This window comes from Xyrauchen texanus, chromosome 35, assembly GCF_025860055.1.
Source record: "Xyrauchen texanus isolate HMW12.3.18 chromosome 35, RBS_HiC_50CHRs, whole genome shotgun sequence".
Taxonomy (NCBI): domain Eukaryota; kingdom Metazoa; phylum Chordata; class Actinopteri; order Cypriniformes; family Catostomidae; genus Xyrauchen; species Xyrauchen texanus.
In genome coordinates, this window is record NC_068310.1 from 24,396,970 (window position 1) to 24,419,365 (window position 22,396).

At 39.9% G+C, this 22,396-nt stretch overlaps 1 protein-coding gene across 2 annotated transcripts in view; it reads right to left on the reverse strand.

Annotated features, from left to right (window-relative positions):
* LOC127628510 (basement membrane-specific heparan sulfate proteoglycan core protein-like) overlaps nucleotides 1-22,396 on the reverse strand; it is a 175,261-nt gene that overhangs the window by 123,819 nt on the left and 29,046 nt on the right. The window lies entirely within an intron of this gene.

The following is a 22,396-nucleotide window of genomic DNA, read 5'->3' on the forward strand; positions in this document are numbered from 1 at the left end:
TGTGAAATCATTGAAATTAAAAACTTTATATAAACCAGGATTTTAAAAAAAACTAAAAACAAAAGAAATGTTCTGATGTAAGATAAGAAATATATAAGATTCTGCACAAGTTCAAGGCAGTTTATTAAGTTAACGAAAACAAACTGAAATTAATATGTATGGATGCAAACTCATGAAAGGTGAAAACGGTAAGAGAGTCAAGCTGGTGTTTCAGGGGAATATTTTCCGTTGATTTAAATTCATTTAATATGTTAAATGTAAAAAAAAAAAAAAAAATTGCAGACAATTTCTGAAAGTTTGGTTAAAAAGGGTGACTTGCAAAACGGTGAGTAGTTTGCATCCCTGAAATTATGGACATATTTGGAAACACTAAAACTAAAATACACTTAAATTGTTTCAAAAATATCTAAAAATTAAAAAAGACCAGTGACCACTAATTAATTTTTGGTTTTGATACAAAAATAAATTTGAAACAAAATAAAATGGCAATGGTAATGGTAAATGGTCTGCACTTATATAGTGCCTTTCTTAACCTTAGAGTTTACCAAAGCGCTTTTCACTGTGTCCCATTAACCCAATCACACACACACACACACACATTCACACTCATACACCAATTACAGCAGAGATGCCATGCAAGGTGCTAGCCTGCCATTGGGAGCAACTTGGGGTTCAGTGTCTTGCCCAAGGACACTCCGGCACATGGAGTCATGTGGGCCGGGAATCAAACAGCAAACCCTGCGATTAGTGGGCGACCCGCTCTACCAACTGAGCCACAGCCGCCAAGATGCCGCCAGAAAGCAATGACACTAGACAGTTCTGAGAAATGTAACAGTGTCTAACACATTTAAATGGCCTCTGAACCCCACTGTATAAGGAAAACTTACAACTTAAGACATTAGCTATCCAAAGATCCAGATGACAGGGACCTTTTACCACTATGTTAACACCCTTTGTTTAAGGCCAGGTAGTCAGGAAGTACTATATCACGAAGAGACAACTTCATAGCCTTAACTCTAGACTTCGATAGAACATCTTTCCTCTTAAAAATAATAGCCCTTGTACTATAAACTATATCATGTTCCACTGCAAATTAATGCATCTGGATTTCAGACTTTCAGCACAAACGAGGGCAAAACAAACTTTGGATTTGCAAGGAATGTGTTTAAACATTTTTGGTATGTTCTAATCCTATTTATATCTGACTTTTGCCCTTTACTGGAGAATAGAACGATTTATTAGACAAAATGGGCATTAATAGGTACTCTTAAAGGTATAGTACACCCAAAAAATTATAAAATTAGCATCATTTACTTCCCATAACGTTGTTTCAAACTAGGAATGTGCATTTTCAAGTAATTTTGTAGTCGAGTACTCTAACCCACAAAAAATTTGTACCCGATTACACGTAACTTTAAATGCACGTTAAAAAAAAATCTGACACGTATACGTGAATCTTATATTTTTTCATTCAAAAACGCTACCAAGAACAGTTTCAAAATAAGATAATTTCAAAAAAAACATCTTTGCACAATGAAACAAAAAACACCTTTTTTTAGTTCCACAGAGAAAAGAAAGACATAATATTAATGTAATAGAAAATATGAACCAATCAATCGATGAGTTAGCCCATATGCCTCAAATTAGGGATCTTATTCGATGATTCAAATATGTTTGGCAACATTTTAGAGACTAAGTATTTATTTCAAAACTTTCACTCTTCAAAATAACCTGGACTGTCTTGAGATTTTTCATTACCCCTGATTACACAATTTTATGGTCTGACAAACGCTCTGATGATTTTTTTTTTTTAAATTAAGCCATATTCCTTCTGATTGCGCCATATAATCCTCACATTTGTATACATGTTTGGCAAGATTCCAGATTTGGCATTTTCTATCCTCATAGCCTGCCAGTTCCCATTTCCCTGCATCTCCATCATGGCCACAGTTCCCATTTAAATGGCTCCCGCAAATACACAACTTGATCTCCCCCCAAATCCTTTCTCCCCCGACTGAACACTTTAAAACAACAATACTGGTCCTTTTTCAATAGGAAAGCGCTGACTGGAGAAATTCTTTCAATCGTAGCTGCTCAGCGAACCTTTGTTGTGATCATCGCCTACTTCCCTGTCCCTTGGGATGGAGTCCTCCCAGACTCAGTCATTATTGCCATCCATGATTGTAGCGTCTTTTTGCTGAGAATCTTATCAAAAAGGTGTGTCAATTTAATGACTAATGTATGCAGAAATCTGGGTAAATCCAAATGTTTTGCATACTTGTTTTTTACAGCAACTGTGTCTATAAACGTACAATTCAAGGTATACATCCTATTTTGGGTAATGATATTGTTGCAGCATGGGAAGATATGAGATTCCGATCAGGGTATCACGAGAAAAGTTAATTATACTGTATTAAAAATATATATAAAAATAAAAAACATATCTCAGCTTGCTCAAACTCTCATTCACTATCAGGTCATTCACTATCCTTTAAAGGCTCACCTTGCTAAAGGAACTGATGGGCATGGGCAAACACACACACTGCATTCCCCTGTAAAAGGAATCCCGCAGTTTACCTTCCAATCATGCTGCTCACAATGCCAACTGTTTGTTCTGCAGTAACGCCAAAGAACTACAGACAAAGACCAACAACAGATCCCATAGTTTTGCAAGTGACATTCAGAGCTCTATTTTAATGAGGTGCGCAAAGTGCAGCGCTAAGCGAAACAACCATCTTATCCAATTTTCGTGAGAGCGCTAATTATATGCGCATTTTCATGCCTGAACCAAAGTCTAAATTCCTTTCCTGCATTTGCAGTTTGGAGATTTTACCAGCAGGTGGTTATAAAGTTCATGTCCAAAAATAAAGTGGAACATCAAATTATGACAATTATGACCTTGACAATCACTGTTTTATCCATTTTCTGAAATAAAAATGCTTGACATTTGTGTAAAACCTTCTAGAGGTTATGGTTCATGTTTCAATTATTATTATTATTATTATTTTATTTAAAATAGTATTTTCCACCCGTTTTCTTGCAAAAGAAGCCAGCTGAAGAAGTTGGACAGGGTAAAATGTTTTGATTTGGTATGGTTTATTTTGACAATTTCATTATTTTGAGTTTAATTTGAAGTTTTTAAGTTTAAATTTAGAAATATTTTTGTTAACATTTTTCAAATGTTATGATTAAAACTCTCGAGCCACGACATCCCAGACCCTTCTATTATTTTATATATAGTTCAAGTCCATAAAGAAAATTAACCATGGTTTTACTAAAGTAATTTTGTAATCATGACTGAAGTAACCATGGCTGCTGTCACCAGGGCTTTCTCAGCAGAAATCATGGTTTTGATACAATTAAAGATACAATTGTACAATTACAGTAAAACTGTAGTTTCCATATTGTAACCATGGTTTTACTACACATTATAACCATGACATTTACCATGTTGATTTTGTAGTTACAATGATTTTACTACAAATACCATGATTAAAATATGGTTAATGTAGTAAAACCATGATTTTTATTAAGGGCAAACCTGTTGAAGTGTTTGTTACCAAATACAATATTCTTACTTTGGATTTGGAAATTAAATATATATTTTTTCTGAACATTGCAAGTACAGATCCGTGCCGAAAACATGACCCTAAAACCGTGATACAAACCAAACTGTAAGAAATTTGAACAGTTACACCTTTAAATAGAACGTAAATGCATATTTCTATTCTTCTAATTCATTGCATACGGTCCATTTACCAACCTGGTCTCATAGTGAAAACGTGACTCTATATTCATTTTTGCAAAACTTGTAATATGTGTTCCCTGCTCTTTCCAGGTAAAATGAACACTAGTGCTACAACAACTATGTGTTTTATTAACTTTCACTCAAATCATTACTTTAATGGCTGATTATGACATAATAAACACTTATTTTTCTCTCTATTTCTCAGACCCATTTTATGATATCGACACACATTTACTCTAAAGCATCTTTTGAAAAACAAAAAAATGTAATGCTTGTATTACAGACCCCACCTACATATATACACTTACTCCAAAGTGAAGAGCTTGTGCGGTAGCTCACCTGACAGGGCGTTGCACTCTTGAGTTGGAAAACCAGCCATGAACTCAAGCTGACAAGTGACACACCAGAGTCATAGAAACGTCAAGAAATAATGTGGTTGCTTCAGAAAATGTTTTTTTTTTCATTTAGCTTCTGTATTTTAAAACTCTATTGGTTAGGTTTAGGTGTTGATTTGTTAAGGATGTATTTTTAAAATGTCTCATTTATATTTTAAAACACTTTTGGTTAGGTTCAAGCTAATGTTTTAGGTTAGGGAGGTATGTATCCATCTAAAATTCACTTTTAAACCTAGTATGAATACGACACAATTTTACTCACTTTTGGTGCCCCCAGCTGGACATTTCACTGGATAACTGCAGCCAAACGTGTTATACAGCATGTAAATATTGAATTGCAAAGCTTTTTTCATGTTTACATACATTTCATGAGATCAGGCTGCCATTTCCAATAGCAAAATTTTATGAATGTGCTCTCATTGTTTATATGACTGGTGCTTAACAGAGAATGAACTGTATAATAGGAAACAGATGATGCAATAACCACAGAGGAATCTCAAATTTAAATTGCACTTGCCCAAGCCCATTAGCGCTTTGCATGCACAATTTCGCCAAACCTACTTGCGCCTAGACTTAGCACATGCTTGCACGAAAATACCAAAACTTCATGGCCATGCCCATTGACTTAGCGATATATGAATTATGGCATAGTCGTACGCTTAGCACTAGCACTCTTAAAATAGGGCCATCGAACTGGGTGAATTCCTCAAGATTGCACTACAGTTTAACCAGCTGTTGTTTACAAGGCAAGGATCCAAATCACTGTATCTGAGTCCATGCCATGGACAACTGATGAGCAGGGAGAGCAGAACGATCAGAGAGGAATGAAATGATCTCAGCAACCTCATTCAGACTTCCAACAAGGCTAATGAGTGACTCAGCCTCTAAAGAGCAATAATGATGGCTAGAAAAGACAGATGTGCACCATCGAAGTGTATTGGATCTTATCTGCTCCCACGCACACCCCTCTGTGGCATTTTCAACCCCCATTCAGACCTAGGTCCAAATTTGAAGGCTTTACGAGCCCAGCATGAGAAAAGATTTTTGTATTTTAGTTTCATTCACATTGGAGTGCAGCTGAGGAACAGATACTTAAGCAGAAAACTACTAGTGCAATGACTCGAAACAACTTTCACAACATGCTTTCAAAGTGCTGTTTGAAACTATCAAACAACTGATTCAAAATTAATTAAAAAATATATAATATTTGACAGTTTTCACAATCAGTGAATTTTGTTTAAATATACACTCATTTCAAACCAGATGATTGAAACGTGCTCCAAATATGTTGGGAGAGTCGAGTGTTTACCTCCGTGTAACATGACAATTTCTTCTAATAACACTTAAGCGTTAGGGCACTGAAGACAAGTTTGTTAAGTTTACCAAGCAGAATTTTCTCCTATTCATCCATTATGCTGGTTTATACCTGTGCAATTATATAGTGCCTTCATTGCAATCTTTTGCACTTCATAATGCACCACACATTCTCAATTGAAAAAACCCCACTCTCTGCTTACGCAGCCATGCACTTGTAATCCAGGAAGAATTTGGTTTGACGTTTTTTTTTTAAGAACTTTTGCTAATAATTTTATCAATTAAGCTTATCGATTGTCATTTAATTAATTTCAGGCAAAATGCCAGAAGACTTTGATAAGGCTGTCTATACAGTCATCCGCTGCTAGCTGCATGTAACGCCTTGTCCGTATACTGTAAGACATACAGATGAAGATGAAGTGGGCTAAATGGGTGAATTCCAAGTAGAGTTTTTGCACACTTGAAGGGCACTGCGTGAAGGGGACACTACATGAAGGGGTGTTCCACAAGCCGTTAGCAAACGTTACATACGATGGTAAATTTGAGGAAGTAATTTTGCCGTTTATAATCACATGACCCTGGATGGCATGTCCTCGCGATATACAGGTATTTTAAAGCAAGTTAGCCAGTAAGAACATATTACGTTCAAACACTCGACAAGCGCTACTGGTCTTTTGTAGCAGATATCTCCTCTTCTGCAGTTTACATTCATCCTCATAAATAAGATAATAGACCACAATAACCAGAGATACTCCACAAACAGGGTAAATTTTTCCTTTAGTCTAACCCGTGATGTAACCTAATTACAAAGCCCACTCATGCACCAAATAACTTTCAGCAAGAAATGTTTATTGATTTATTTTATATATAGCCTATGTTTATGTAGTACAGCTATATTATTATTATTATTATTATTATAAAAATTGAATGTGGTGAGAGAGTAAGCAATTTTAAATAAGACAATGTTTGAAAAAAAAATATTTCAAAAAGTATATTTACTTGCATCAACAAATTTCCACTTATAAGATATTACTTATTATTACATCAAAGCACATTTAGCTGACATCTCATCACCAGAGAAACAGTGTGTTATGTAGGCTACTGTGTTTACAGAGTGTGTTATGATTTGTCTTAATTTAAAAACAATTTTTTTCCAAAGGTCCGAAATATTCCACAATCTACAACACGGTGGTGCAGCGGTTAGCACTGTCGCCTCACAGCAAGAAGGTCGTGGGTTCAAACCCTGGTTGCCCCGGCCTTTCTGTGTGGAGTTTGCATGTTCTCCCTGTGTCTGCGTGGGTTCTCTCCGGGTACTCCGGCTTCCTCCCACCATCCAAAAGACATGCAGGCTAGGTTAATTGGTGTCTCCAAAAAAATTGCCCTAGGTGTGGATGTGGATGTGGAGGTGAGTGTGAGTGTATGTCTGTCTATGTGTGGCCCTGCGATGGACTGGCGACCTGTCCAGGGTGTCCCCCGCCTTTCGCCCAATGTTAGCTGGGATAGGCTCCAGCCCCCTGCGACCCTGTACACAGGATAAGCGGTTGACGATGGATGGATGGATGGACATTAACAGTAATTAAACAATATTTTAAGAACAAAATGCCAATTCTTGCATTTCTTAAGTGTATTAATATCAATTATATTCAAACAGAAGACTACATGCACATATTATGTGGAGACCTCCAGGTGCATTTTGCAGTATTAACGTAAATCTTTTTACGTTAAACATTTATTAAAATAAACATTTACATTTAAATAAAATTATTGATCGTTTTATTGTAATTTCCACAACGATTGATTATGAAAATGTCTTAAAATTTACATCCTGAGTCCTGCTGGAAAATGCAGGAACATCCCTGAAAAAGACACCATATGGACGGCAGCATATGTATCTCCAAAATTCATACACCTTTCTGCATCAATGGTGCCTTCACAAATGCCACCCACGACATGAGCCCTGACACACCTCCATACCATGGCAAACACTGGAATTCGGACTTGACACTTATAAAAGCTTGGATGGTATTAAGCGCTTTGAGTGTCTAGAAAAGCGCTATATAAATGTAAGTTGTTATTGGTCCTTTTCCTCTTTGGCCCGGAGAATGTGACGGCTGTTTTTTTCCAAAAACATTTTTAAATATCAACTCATCGGACCACAAAATACAATTCCACTGCTTTACCTTACATCTCAGATAAGACCGAACCCCGAGAAGTCAGAGGTGCTTCTGAACAGTGTTGATGTATGGCTTTTGCTTTGCATTGTAAAGCCTTGACTTGCATCTGTGGATGCAGTGGCGAATGGTGTTAATTGACAAAGGCTTATCAAAGTATCCCCAAGCCCATGTTATGATATCTATTACATCCGCATTATAGTTTTTAAGGCAGTGATGCCTGAGGGATCGGAGATGGAGTGGCCTTGCCCTTTAAATCTCTACAGAGATTTGGATATCTTGAATCTTTTAACAACTGTATATTGTGCACTGTAAAGGGGAAAATGCACAAAATTCTTCAAATTTTTCTTGGGGAACATAGTTATCAAAGCGCTGGATTACTTGCTCATGCATCTGTTGGCAAATTGGTGAGCCTCAAACCCAACCTTGCACTCCTTTTATGCTATAACATGTTTGCCTCACCTGTTTCACATCATCTTGTTATTTCTACTCATCAGACTGTTATTAGTGCTAAATCTCAATCCCTTTGGAGTGTGTTGCCACCATCAAATTTAAAATGATTGTATACTTTAAAAATACATTAATTAATTAAATTCACAATGTAAAACATCACATGTGTTGTTGTACTGCTTTCAATATAGCACAGGGTGAATCAAATTCACAAATCACTCCTTTTTGATTTTATAAGCATCCCAACTTGGGGTTTATATTGTATTGCATTATGCAGGAGTTTGCACTACTTAGGTGACTTATTTGTTCATTATTGAACTGTTGGACATAATATGAATACACACATAGTTAAATAAAAATATTGATACAGGGATCTAAAATATCGATACAATGTTGTGAGAAAAAGTAGCATGATATATCGATATATGATTAGTCCATATAAACCTTACCCCAGACCGCCTTTTCAAGCAGACTCAGAAACGTGTTTTTTTTTGTGCACTGCAGTTTGGAAAAATCACATTCACACCAACCAAATGAACGGAACTTTGATGTCAAATGGACAAAAAAAATAAAAAAAACTGTGCCAAAAGCTGTACATGTATGTAGTAAGCACATTTACTGTATTCCCAATAGCTGTAATGCCTCATCAAGACATACAGCAAACAAGTCCTAAAATCCAGACAACTCATTCTCTGAAATTAAATGATATAGTAAAATGCTTTAAGATGGCCATAAATACCAGTGCATAATAAACTGGTCTTGCCACACCTCATTACAGAAGGCTGCATGGACTTGAGGGGGATAACGGTTCTTATAAACACAAAAGGAATGCAGACTGCACAGAGGTAAGTGGGTGAACGCTTAAGATATGCACTTTATACCCTCATCTGAGTCACAACTGGAGAGCAAACACCCTGAACTCCATAAAACAACTCACTGTATATTTTGGGACCAAGAGTACTAGGAAACTTCCATTAACGTTCTCCTATCATACAGTGCACCTTTTCTGAAGATATGTGACAGCTTTGAGACTCGTCAGCCTCTTAAGTAGAGCCGGAAGGTTTCAGTGCATAAATAGTGTTGACAAGGTGAATAGAGAGGGAGCTGCTGTGAAATTCACTTTTTATCTATTGAACACAGGGGCTATAGAAAACACAGCCATCGGATAGCCAGAGATGTCTGGGGGGATAAGGCAACAGGAAAAGAATGTGTTTGTGAATGTGAATGTGAAAGACAATAGTAAAAGGCATACAGGTAGGGACAGAGATTTATCTGTGATTTTAACCCCTAAGAGCAGCAGAATGCAAGGTGCTGACAATCTGCCACTTTTTACTTTTGAGATGGAGCCCCTTAAGGATAAAGAACATGACGAGGGACCCTTCAGCTCAACAAAGCACTTTGGACAGGATTTGACACATATGAACACCAAATCCTCTCAAAAAACACACATGCTTCCACTTTGACTATAGTGCACTCTCTGAGCTCTCTGGATGGGATACATTCTTAAACAAGTTTTTACAGTCTTCTACATGGGGTGGGGGAGAAAAGGGTGGACAGCAACTGACTTCTAGCAACTTAAAATCTTCCCCCAGGTCATTCATGAATTCCCATGTAACAACATAGCATACATTTGGGAATGAATAAGGACTCCCACAGGGATTCCGTTGCATACTGGCAGGATTGGACATACGGTACATGCTTTCAATTGTGCCCAGAACAGCTGTTTTCCATGTTTAAACGGAAGATGGGAGCTGAAAGTATCACCTTGCCACTGTCTAAACAGTTAGGTTTCAAAGATAAAAATTGGAAATGCCTGCTCATACCCCACTCCAGTAGTCTTGTATGCTAACGCTTACTTGTTGACTGAAGCACACCCACCATGTGGGGAAGATAGCTTCATCTAACGGTGTACAGTAGGAGAGAAGTGTAGCAATAATGGGTGTGTTCACACTTGTAGTTCGGTTCTCTTGATCGTTTAGCATTCATGCTGGCATTTTTAACAGCGAACCTAATGATACAAAACCATAGGCATCAGGGAAAAGTCACGAGCTGATTGGACAGCTTTTATGACGGATATTTTTTGACGGAACTTACCAAACATCCAGAACAATGCTGGCAAAATGCGCTCGTTGGATGTATATATGTATATACAGGTGAAACTCGAAAAATTAGAATATCGTGCAAAAGTTCATTAATTTCAGTAATTCAACTTAAAAGGTGAAACTAATATATTATATAGACTCATTACAAGCAAAGTAAGATATTTCAAGCCTTTACTTGATATAATTTTGATGATTATGGCTTACAGCTTATGAAAACCCCAAATTCAGAATCTCAGAAAATTAGAATATTGTGAAAAGGTTCAGTATTGTAGGCTCAAAGTGTCACACTCTAATCAGCTAATTAATCCAAAACACCTGCAAATGGTTCCTGAGCCTTTAAATGGTCTCTCAGCCTGGTTCAGTTGAATTCACAATCATGGGGAAGACTGCTGACCTGACAGTTGTGCAGAAAACCATCATTGACACCCTCCACAAGGAGGGAAAGCCTCAAAAGGTAATTGCAAAAGAAGTTGGATGTTCTCAAAGTGCTGTATCAAAGCACATTAATAGAAAGTTAAGTGGAAGGGAAAAGTGTGGAAGAAAAAGGTGCACAAGCAGCAGGGATGACCGTAGCCTGGAGAGGATTGTCAGGAAAAGGCCATTCAAATGTGTGGGGAGCTTCACAAGGAGTGGACTGAGGCTGGAGTTACTGCATCAAGAGCCACCACACACAGATGGGTCCTGGACATGGGCTTCAAATGTCAAACGTCTTACCTGGGCTAAAGAAAAAAAGAACTGGTCTGTTGCTCAGTGGTCCAAAGTCCTCTTTTCTGATGAGAGCAAATTTTGCATCTCATTTGGAAACCAAGGTCCCAGAGTCTGGAGGAAGAATGGAGAGGCACACAATCCAAGATGCTTGAAGTCCAGTGTGAAGTTTCCACAGTCTGTGTTGGTTTGGGGAGCCATGTCATCGGCTGGTGTTGGTCCACTGTGCTTTATTAAGTCCAGAGTCAACGCAGCCGTCTACCGGGACATTTTAGAGCACTTCATGCTTCCTTCAGTAGACAAGCTTTATGGAGATGCTGACTTCATTTTCCAGCAGGACTTGGCACCTGCCCACACTGCCAAAAGTACCAAAACCTGGTTCAATGACCATGGTATTATTGTGCTTGATTGGCCAGCAAACTCACCTGACCTGAACCCCATAGAGAATCTATGGGGCATTGCCAAGAGAAAGATGAGAGACATGAGACCAAGCAATGCAGAAGAGCTGAAGGCCGCTATTGAAGCATCTTGGTCTTCCATAACACCTCAGCAGTGCCACAGGCTGATAGCATCCATGCCACACCGCATTGAGGCAGTAATTAATGCAAAAGGGGCACAAACCAAGTACTGAGTACATATGCATGATTATACTTTTCAGAGGGCCGACATTTCTGTATTTAAAATCCTTTTTTTTTATTGATTTCATGTAATAGTCTAATTTTCTGAGATTCTGAATTTGGGGTTTTCATAAGCTGTAAGCCATAATCATCAAAATTATATCAAATAAAGGCTTGAAATATCTTACTTTGCTTGTAATGAGTCTATATAATATATTAGTTTCACCTTTTAAGTTGAATTACTGAAATTAATGAACTTTTGCACGATATTCTAATTTTTCGAGTTTCACCTGTATGGCGGTCATTTTAACAGCTGAGAACAAACAAAGTGTTAATAAAATGTGTAAAGAGTCAAAACAACAGCAGGAATTCCTCCGTTGTACACACAAACAAAGAAATGTTGCAAGGACAGCTGACGGGCGGTTCCACCTGTAATGGAAAACATAGCTTGAGGTCAGTATTTGGCAAATTACTTCCTATTTTGGTCCGTTTAGACATCTTTGGTCTATGTTGCATTCATATATCAATTGAACCGTACCAGAGTTCGCTTGGAAGCAGACTGAGACCCAGTTTTCAGGTGGTCTCGGTTTGCTTGTTTAGTGCGCAACAAGGTTCGGGTGACAGCATTCACACTTGTTCAAATGAACCGCACTAACAGAGCAATCGCACCAGAGTTTGTTTAATCTAACACACCCAAAGAGTACACATTGAGGCACTTCAGTTGCCATTTGAAAGCCTTACACTGCTGATATCCTGCAGTTGAAGCATCAGGGATTTGTGGTCATGGATTAAATTTAGATTTCTTAATCACTTTTGTTAGCAGTCACTGTCTGACTCACCAAGTTAGTGGCACTAATCTCAAGGCCAAAACAGAGCATTCGGAAACTTAATTTTGAATGGGGTGTTTTTGTATACGTTGTCAAGTTGCATCTAACTCATTTCCTTAGCAAAACTCCCTGGTAACTGCCATGCAAGATGAGTTTGGCTAAACAAAATTGCATTCACTATTATGGAAAGTATGATTCTATTAAACTTTCCCAAGTAAGCGAACGATGGAAAACAGAGGTATAGGGTGGCACCTAGTCCTGTGAGACCAAGTGGTTTTTTTTTGGCTTTGTTCACACCTGGCATTAAGATACAACTTGGGTGGTCAGATGAGACAAATCCCCATTTACAACTGGTTTTAACATGCATTAACATGACCAAAAAAGGAAGGTCTGATTTCATAACAACAGACATCAATTGTGTAGTCTGTGTTACTGTATGATGATAAAGAGTTAAGAAAGGAAGAGACAAATAGAGATAACAAAAAAGAGTAAAAGGGTGTAAGAGAGTAAAAGAGAGCAAAAGTAGACAAAAAATAGAGCAAAAAAAAGGAGTGAAAGAGCATGAAATGAAAGCATGAAAGAAAGAACAAAAGTGAAAAGGACGAACAAAAAGAGTGAAGCAAAGAGCTAAATAAAAAATTAAAGAGTAGAACAAAGAGCTAAAGAAAAGAGAGCAAGAGTGAAAGAAAGCATGAAAGAGAGAGTGAAAGAAAACATGAAAGAAAATGTGAAAGAGTAAAAAGAAAGTGCTTGACAAATTAAAGAGCAAAAGAGAGCAAAAGAAAGAAAGAGCGAAGGAAAAAGCAAAAGAGAATGGACGAGTGAAAGAAATTGCGAATGGAAAGCGTGAAAGAGTGAAAGAAAGCAGAAAGAACAAACAAAAGAAAGAGAGGAAAAAGAAAGGAGCAAAGAGATGAGTAAAAGAAAAAACTAAAGAAATCAAAAGAGCCCAAAAAAAGAAAAAGCAAAAGAGGTCAAAAGAATAAAAGGTGCGAAAGTGTGAAAAGTGCAAAAAAAGAGGAAAAGAGCGAAAGAAAGAGAGAAAGAAAGATTGAAAGATTAAAAAGCAAAACCCAGTCCTTCGATGCCATCATGGGCACATCAGGGCAAATTATCGGGACATTAGGGACATATTAGCAGTTACGTGCGTTTTTGATTAACTCCGAATGTGGTCACAAAGTTTTGGACCCTGTTTTCAAATGTATTTAGCACTGTCAACTTGTGATCTTGTGTGATCCATCGATCAAATCACCAATGATGTGATGTCATTGATACAACATGTAAACATAGATGTCTATTTCTTTAAGGTGCAACTTTAGTTTCACACTAGCCACGTCCGTACGCATTTCCATCAGTAGATGCAGCAGCCTTATGAAATTCATCACACGTTATATGCGCTAAATATGCTTCTCATGCGGGACGAGGATGTGCACGGTGTGATTGTAGCCTGAAGTTTTGTTCTGCTCTATCCGTGCGAGCGTGTCAACAGGGCTACGAGCTCCGGTTACAGGCTCACATGTGTGATTAAATCTCGGGCTTCCCTCGATATTATGAGAATTTTCTATTTTAAAGCGCTATGGAGCAATTCAGCCATGTCAAATAGCTAGAAAGCCCTGATACTGAACAGCACTGACCAGTTAATTTTGTCAGCTATTTTTTTTTATTTAGTCTTAGTCCTGTGTCAGATGTCCTTGTTAGATTTTTTTGTATTTAGTCAAACTTATCCTGTTTTTTTTGTATTTTTTTCAAGATTTAGTTGACTAAAAGTCTGGGCATCAAAGACAACCCTAAACATTTTAGTCTAGTATTAGTCAATGAAAACTGTTTACATTTTAGTCTAGTTTTAGTCACATAATAACTTATGCAACATCAGGAAAACCAAGTGTCGCACTATAGGTAAATCATTGCTATGATTTTAACTTAACACAAAAGTATCTGGAAAAAGAGGACTCTACACAATCAAAACTAGGTGGTATTATACTCACAAAGTCATCATCTCATCTTAGTCATGGAAAAAAAGGTAATCGACAAACATTTTTTGTCAAAGATTTCGTTAAGGAAATTAACACTACATTGATGAGGGAAAGAGAACACACCTGCCTTGCACCAGCATCAATTACAAAACATTTCACATCTAAACATCAACACCCTTTCTAACATTTATTACAGTACACTGTAACAAAAAAGTTGTAGCCAAGAAAAAAAAAACACAGATAGTACATACTCTCCTGTCATGGGTTGTAAGTATTTTGTATTTAAAGACCTGCTTGATAATTGTAGAGATGACAAATGTCACTATAGTGTTTCCCTAATTCTACAAAGCAATGAGCTATCATCAAATGATTGATTATCACATGAATGTGACTTTATTTTTTAGATGATTTATTTTTCAGTTTTATATTTTTTGTGGATGTCCCAATGTGGATACTGGATTTGCACTTTGCAGAGAGCTCAATTAAATATTCAAATAATATTTTGGATGCATTTATAAGATAGTCTTATACACAATCAAATTTGCATCATGGCAGACATTAAGGTATTGGCAAACATCTGATCGCTGGCTAAGAGAATCGATACAAAATCATTTTGTGATGAAACTTGCGATTTACACCCCTAATCTTGTGATACCAGATGTAAACAGAGTCCTTGACACATACTGTAAATGTGTTTATTATAACAATATGACAAGAGTACTCTAATGTATTTTAAGCTGATAAGTGATGTATTTTGGCTTGGCAACATATAGGTCAGACAGTCAGGTGCTCTGCATGACATGGTGTTATGAATGAGGCAGCGAAGGCAGACGAAGGTTGAGGATCCAAACGCAGTATCTTTATTGACTAACAGACAGGCAAAACACAAAGGAAAGCCCACAATGGGGAAACAAAACATAAACTAAAACAATAGGGCAGGAGGACACATACCAGGCTACAACATACAACGATCGACCAGGAGTGAACAAGAAACAGGGCTTAAATACACAAGGACAGGATAATACAAATGATTAACAGGTGTGAACAATGACACAAAATGGCAGTGATGACGGCAGGTGGATTGTGGGAAATGTAGTTCGGACAAAGACAAGTGAAACCAGGGCAGACAACAAGGGAATCGTGACATAAACCCCCCCCCCCCAAAGGAGCGGCTTCCAGACGCTCCTCAGAAACAACCAAGGAGTGTGGAGTGTGGAGTGTGGGGGGGGGGGGAGACGGGGTGGGGGAGGCAAACAGACAGACCAAGAGAGCACAAGGGGCAAACAGACAGACCAAGGGAGTACAAGGGGCAAACAGACAGACCAAGGGAGCACAAGGGGCAAACAGACAGACCAAGGGAGCACAAGGGGCAAACAGACAGACCAAGGGAGCACAAGGGGCAAACAGACAGACCAAAGTGGCACAAGACAGGCAGTCCAAGGGGGCACAGAGAGCAGACAGGCCGTCCAAGTGAGACCCAGGGCAGACAGGCAGTCCAAGGAGGCACAGAGAGCAGACAGGCAGTCCAAGGAGGCACAGGGGGCAGACAGGCAGTCCAAGGAGGCACGGGGGGCAGACAGGCAGTCCAAGGAGGCACGGGGGGCAGACAGGCAGTCCAAGGAGGCACGGGGGGCAGACAGGCAGTCCAAGGAGGCATGGGGGGCAGACAGGCAGTCCAAGGAGGCACGAGGGTAGGTTCAGGAGGCCTGGGAGGCGGCCACAGGATGGGGACAGGTTCAGGAGGCCTGGGAGCTGGCCACAGGGCAAGGACAGGTTCAGGAGGCCTGGGAGCTGGCCACAGGGCAAGGACAGGTTCAGGAGGCCTGGGAGCTGGCCACAGGGCAAGGACAGGTTCAGGAGGCCTGGAAGGCGGCCACAGGGCAAGGACAGGTTCAGGAGGCCGAACCGTGGGAGGTGGCGCCGTAGGAGGCTCTAGAGGCGGAGGTCTGGAAGGCTCTGGAAGCGGAGCCGATGGAGGTGGCACCGTAGGAGGCTCTAGAGGCGGAGCCGATGGAGGTGGCGCCGTAGGAGGCTCCAGAGGCGGAGGTCTGGAAGGCTCTGGAGGCGGAGCCGATGGAGGTGGCACCGTAGGATGCTCTAGGGGCGGAGCCGATGGAGGTGGCACCGTAGGATGCTCTAGGGGCGGAGGTCTGGAAGGTTCTGGAGGTGGGCGAGGAAGGTGGCGCTAGGACGCTCAGCAAGCCCTGAAGGCTCGAGCGGAGCCCTGGAAGGCTCGAGAGGCTTGAGAGGCGGAGCCAGAGCGAGGAGGCTCAGGGGCGGAGCTCTGGGAAGCTCGGGAGGCGGAGCTCTGGGAAGCTCGGGAGGCGGAGCTCTGGGAAGCTCGGGGGTACTGGCTCTTGGACGGTCGAGGCTGGCTGGCTCAGGGATGGCTACAGGCGCTGGCTCAGGGATGGTCGGAGGCCACAGGCGCTGGCTCAGGGACATCGAGGCAGGCTGGCTCAGGGACATCGGAGGCTACAGGCTGGCTCAGGGACATCGGAGGCTACAGGCGCTGGCTCAGGGACATCGGAGGCTACAGGCATTGGCTGGTTGGCCGTGGTTAGCGGAGGCTGGAGAGCAGAGGCCTTTCTTCTCCTCCTCCGGGCAGATGAAGATAGCAGCGCTGGTTCATTGACCACGGCAGGCGTGGGGGTTGACTCACTCACCGTGGCTGGCGAGGAAAGCCCAGAGGCGGGAGCTGGGATCTGGAGAGGTGATTCCCCGGCAGCGAACTCCTCCAAGATGAGTCCCACGTACTCCCGCCAGGTGCAGTCTCCGGGAGTTCCCACCACCGGTGTTTGGGAACACCGAACCGGTACGCCACCTTCAGAGTGTGGTCATCCCAGCCGTTGCAACTGGCCACGCTGATGAAAAAGTGGGAGAACTCCCGGACTGACAGATCCGCCTGGGTCAGTTCGGCAAAGAATGCTGCTGGATCCATTTTAGGTCGATCGTTCTGTTATGAATGAGGCAGCGAAGGTTGAGGATCCAAACGCAGTATCTTTATTGACTAACAGACAGGCAAAACACAAAGGAAAGCCCACGATGGGGAAACAAAACATAAACTAAAACAATAGGGCAGGTGGACACATACCAGGCTACAACATACAACAATCGACCAGGAGTGAACAAGAAACAGGGCTTAAATACACAAGGACAGGATAATACAAATGATTAACAGGTGTGAACAATGACACAAAATGGCAGTGATGACGGCAGGTGGATTGTGGGAAATGTAGTTCGGACAAAGACAAGTGAAACCAGGGCAGACAACAAGGGAATCGTGACACATGGCCATGAAACAAGAGACTACATGTTGTGCCTGACACTTTAAACTAGCTCTAAAGCCAGAAGGCAGACCATATAAAACACTAATAATGTCAACATCATAGGTAGTGTCTGAGCTTCAAAGCATGACTCAGACAGTTTGTTGAAAACATGATGCTATATAACCCAAAAGCAAGGGAGGGGGTACAGTCAAATCAATTTTAATTATCTGCCCTGACACAGTGATAAACAGAGAGCTGGCCAAGATGTGAGTTAAGTCAGTCTGATTGCATCTACTTTAATCAAGTATACTGATACTATCTTAATTGCCTGTGTGTTCTTAATGATGCATGTGGGTGGGCCAAATGTGTGATTGCATTCTAGTGAAGCAGCTTTCACTACATGTGAGCACTCAAATGGCACCTTTAGGAGAACTCTCCCCTCAATTATCACCCCAGCAGGGGAGCCAATAGAGCTTCACACTTCCAGACCACCAAACGAAACTCTAAGGTTTCAATATTGCCAAAGACCACAGTCAACACACTCCAATTTACACCGCCAAAACAATCCATAGAATCTACAGTCCCAGGGTAAGCTTGAAAGACTGAAAGCAAGCAGCCTGCACTATTTCAAAGATAAGTTTTATTATCTTAAAGCATAATCACAGCATGGGGACCAATGAGAAGTAATTTTATCGTGTATTTTTTGTGACAGGTGCTTATGAGAGGCATAACTTTTGCACACTTATTTTAATAAAGTAAAAGACAAAAGAAATCAGCTTATTAACTTCAACCTAGATAAAGTGGGTTTGGTGTCAGGGATCTACCCTTTATGGCCTCTTTTTTGTTGACTACAAGCAAACATAAACATGGCAGAGAACTCTAAGGGCCTAAAAATACAACAGTATTTCCGGTAACAAGAGCTTTATGGTATCCTGCACTTTGGAAACCCAGAGCCGCTCCCCCAGACAACAGCTGAGTAGAGAGTTGAGAGTTGCTGAGGCCAGTGACAGTTTGCAAGGGAAAAGCTGTTTATTTATAACGGGAAGGGCCTCTACATCTAAATCACAGCTAGCTGTCATTTAAGAAAGAACCTATTTTTCTTGTTTTAGTGACACTGTCCGCTTGCCAAAGTAACCTTGGCCTCAAATGACTACACATACTTTGAAGAGTGACACCACATGGATCCAGTGAACCAAGGCACAGGATAGACATAATCAAACAGAATAGTGTTTGTCACAGCAAGAAAGTACCAGATCAAGAGAGCAAATGAGAGTGCAAAGGTTTGAGTATTTCAAAGACAATGACAGAAAGCCAGTTCGGCAAAATACTTCACACCAGGGCACAAAAAAAGTTGAAATAAACAACAAAGTTCCAAAGTAAATAGGGATGGGGCACAATGGTCGACTTGTCTTCCAACAACCGACTAATCAATCAGTGAGGTCTACTTTAGGGATGGATGGACAGAGGAGGGTGGATGGACGGGTGGATGGAATGGTTCCCATGCTATTTTTGAGCTTTCTGCCATAAGCATTGCAGTTTTAAGACTTTAACAAACATTTTGAGTTCCCTGGGTTTTGTTCAATTCCGCTGTGCTCAATATAGATGTTTTTGGATGCAAGAACATGTCTCATTAAAATGTTCTCTAATGTGTCCAATTGGAGTCAGACTACCCTAAAATATGTAGTTTGTAAATTATATTATTTTGAAAATATGTAGTTTTCACATCCCTATCGTTGTAAATGTGTGTATTTGATTGCATTTACTAAACAGCACAACACAGCAATTCAATTCTTATGTAGTGTATGAACATCTAAGCCTGGCCTGCAGCATCTATGGCAACAGATATATATATTGGAAATCATAACAGATTTATGATTACTCTCATGGTGCTCCAGTTTCTCACAAAGCCAATATCAGTTATCTAAACTTCCTGTTCCTTGTACTCATGACTGTTAGAGCTAATCTGGCATCACCTGTTGTTTTGGTTTTGGACCCACTGTGCTATAGTGTCAGGTCAAACCAATTTAAAAGAGCTCCCTTTATTAAATGCCACATATACATTCACCACTGGATGTCTGATTGCTATCTGATCATTCTGTGCAATTATTTGAAAAAGCTGTTCAAAAGTCTGAGTCCACTGCTAGTGGACCCCCACTTATTTTTGCATTTTAACAAATGATATTCTTAGTTGAATTTAAAAATACATAAAAAACTAAATATCAAAATGTCTGCTTTTTGCTTTAATGACAGCTTGCACTTGAGCTGAATTGGACCCCACAATTGTGCAAAACCTGATGATCCATGTCATCCCAGCATTATCTGAGATTGTTCTAAAGAAGCATCTTGTCTGCTTTAACAGAATCAAATAAATCTGACATTTCGAGTTAACATGATCAATGTAAAAAAAAATTGCTTATTTGAATAGTGACTTAAGAATAGTAAAGAATCCTAAACATGTCTTACTCATTTTATGCCATGTTTCAAAATTCTAAAATTTTAAATGGTTTATTACCAGGTTTAAATAAAATTTATAAAAATGTTCAATGTGGGCTATGGATGTTTGAACACCACTGTACATAGTTGCATACGATTAACATTTTGAAGACAATGATAAAAAAACGTTTTGCAACTTATTTTTAAGTCATAAATTACACATGTCTGGCCAAACACACACACACACACACACAAAACTAAAAAATATTCTATGATTGCTTAGGAGATCATGCCAGCCTGGCAAGGGACGTTTTAGGTTGGACAAACGCTTAAAGTTCATTCTCAAGGTCACAAGTTCTATTCAAGACAGCTAAAGCATGTCTAATTAACTTGGATTTGGCCAGGTGGAACTGATATTTAGAAACTTGATATGGTGACTCCATTTCAAAGCTAGTTATTACAAGAGGGCCTAGTAGTGGGAACTAATAAATGGCAAGGGAGTAGCATGTCATGCAAAAGAAACATGTCTCATGTCTCAATGTGTCTGTTTTGAAAGGATTTTGAGTTCAAATCTAGATGATCCCAAACACGTATTGAAGGGTCATTCAAGACGTTCGCATGCCAAATTAGCCTTGCAACTGGAAAGTACGAAGCAGCTAATTTCTTTCACTTAAAATCACATGAGTTTCACATATAAAGAGACAAGATATCTTGTGTTCCTTACAAAAACAACAGATGCCATCTTAATGCTGAAGTGAGTCATTTTTGTTGCCGCAAATGGAAAGGCAAAAAATACTGTTTTCAAACACACCATCCTTATGACATTGGTGGTCAAATAGATAGTTCTGTCCCAAACTCACACAATTGGTTGAACCAATGTTGCTGTGTCCAGATGCTCAAATAAACAGAGTGTCACTTCATGTTAAGCTAAGAAACTATTGTCATTAAATAATGAAAATACTCATCATAGATCATAGACTCTTGATTAAGTAACAACAATATGAACTGTCTGGAGTGATTGCCTAATAAATAATCTTAAACATGTGGTGAGTTAACATCACTTAGATGAGAGGGTGTGTGTGCGCATTAAGATGCACCATACTGAGATGAATTGAGCTGTAATTGAGTCAAACCTGATGAAATGTTCCCTAAACGCAGTCTAGCGTTTTTGTATGATTTGCATTATCTTTTAAAAGCATGTACAAAAGAATCAAAAGGAAGTTCAGCATCTGCTGCAAGCTTCAACGACCTGCTGTTGGCTCACACTTGCAATATAAAGCCCCAGTGAGGTAGCTTGATTGACTATGAATGAAATATGCTCTGGCAGGTAATACACAGGGACCAGAAGATGCTACAGCTCCACTGACCACTTTTGCACCCAGACTGAAGGGTGCGTGTGTGGGTGGACAGAGGTGAAATTCCTTTGGGAGGTAAAAAATACCACTCAAGCCAAGCAGCTGCAGGTGAACTTTCATCCTACTTGCAAGCCCCTTGTGAAAATTGCTGTGAGCAGGATTGAGGAGGAGAACTGGAACAGAATCAAACATCTATTGTTAAACCATATCACAGTGTATGTCACAGTGACAGGAAAAGTTTGCCAGGGGAGCCGGAGGAACTGCTGCCATCCACCAGGAAGGGGAGGAGCTGTTCCGTCCGCCAGTGGATATTATATTTCATATAAAAGGGGACTATATTATAGTTTTTTCAATACGTATTTTGTCTTGTATTCCAATACAAATCTAAAAATCCTTAAAAAAAGAGTAAAGATGCATCTTAGTGGCTGTTAACAAGAGTCATTGACCTAGTGAAACCCAGAATACAGTGATTCAGTGCAGTGTTGGGAATATGGTTTCTTTTGAAGTGCTTAGGGTTTGTCACAGTTTTGCAGTGCTGTGGTTGTCCCCATGGAGCACTGAGGCCTCTATTTAGCATTTCAGACAGCTTCCCACTCGGTCTGCTGGGTTCAACTAGAGATGCCACAGATAAAAACAGTTGAGCCATCCAACAGACTGATGTACATTTGCATATCAACAGCTGCTCTAGGATTTGTGCACTTTGCCATTGGCAAGTTTTACCTGCCTTTGTCGTTTAAATTTGAGAGTCAGAGGTGAAGTAATTATTTGTTATTGGGTTACGGGCGGGGGTGTGGTAATAGAAAGATCTAATCTGGAGCTCACCTGACCTAATACTTGCCAAAAATCTGTCATTGTGTAGAGCAGTACACATTTTTCCAGACTGGCAATGGGTGGTAATTGACAATTGGCAACATTCTATAGTCAAAGACTACAAATCTGCATGCCACAAAAATAGAAGTCCACATGGCAGACTAGACTCACCATTGATTTCTATTGAGCTTGACATTTGCAAGTTGGCAGAGTAGGCAATTTTGCCA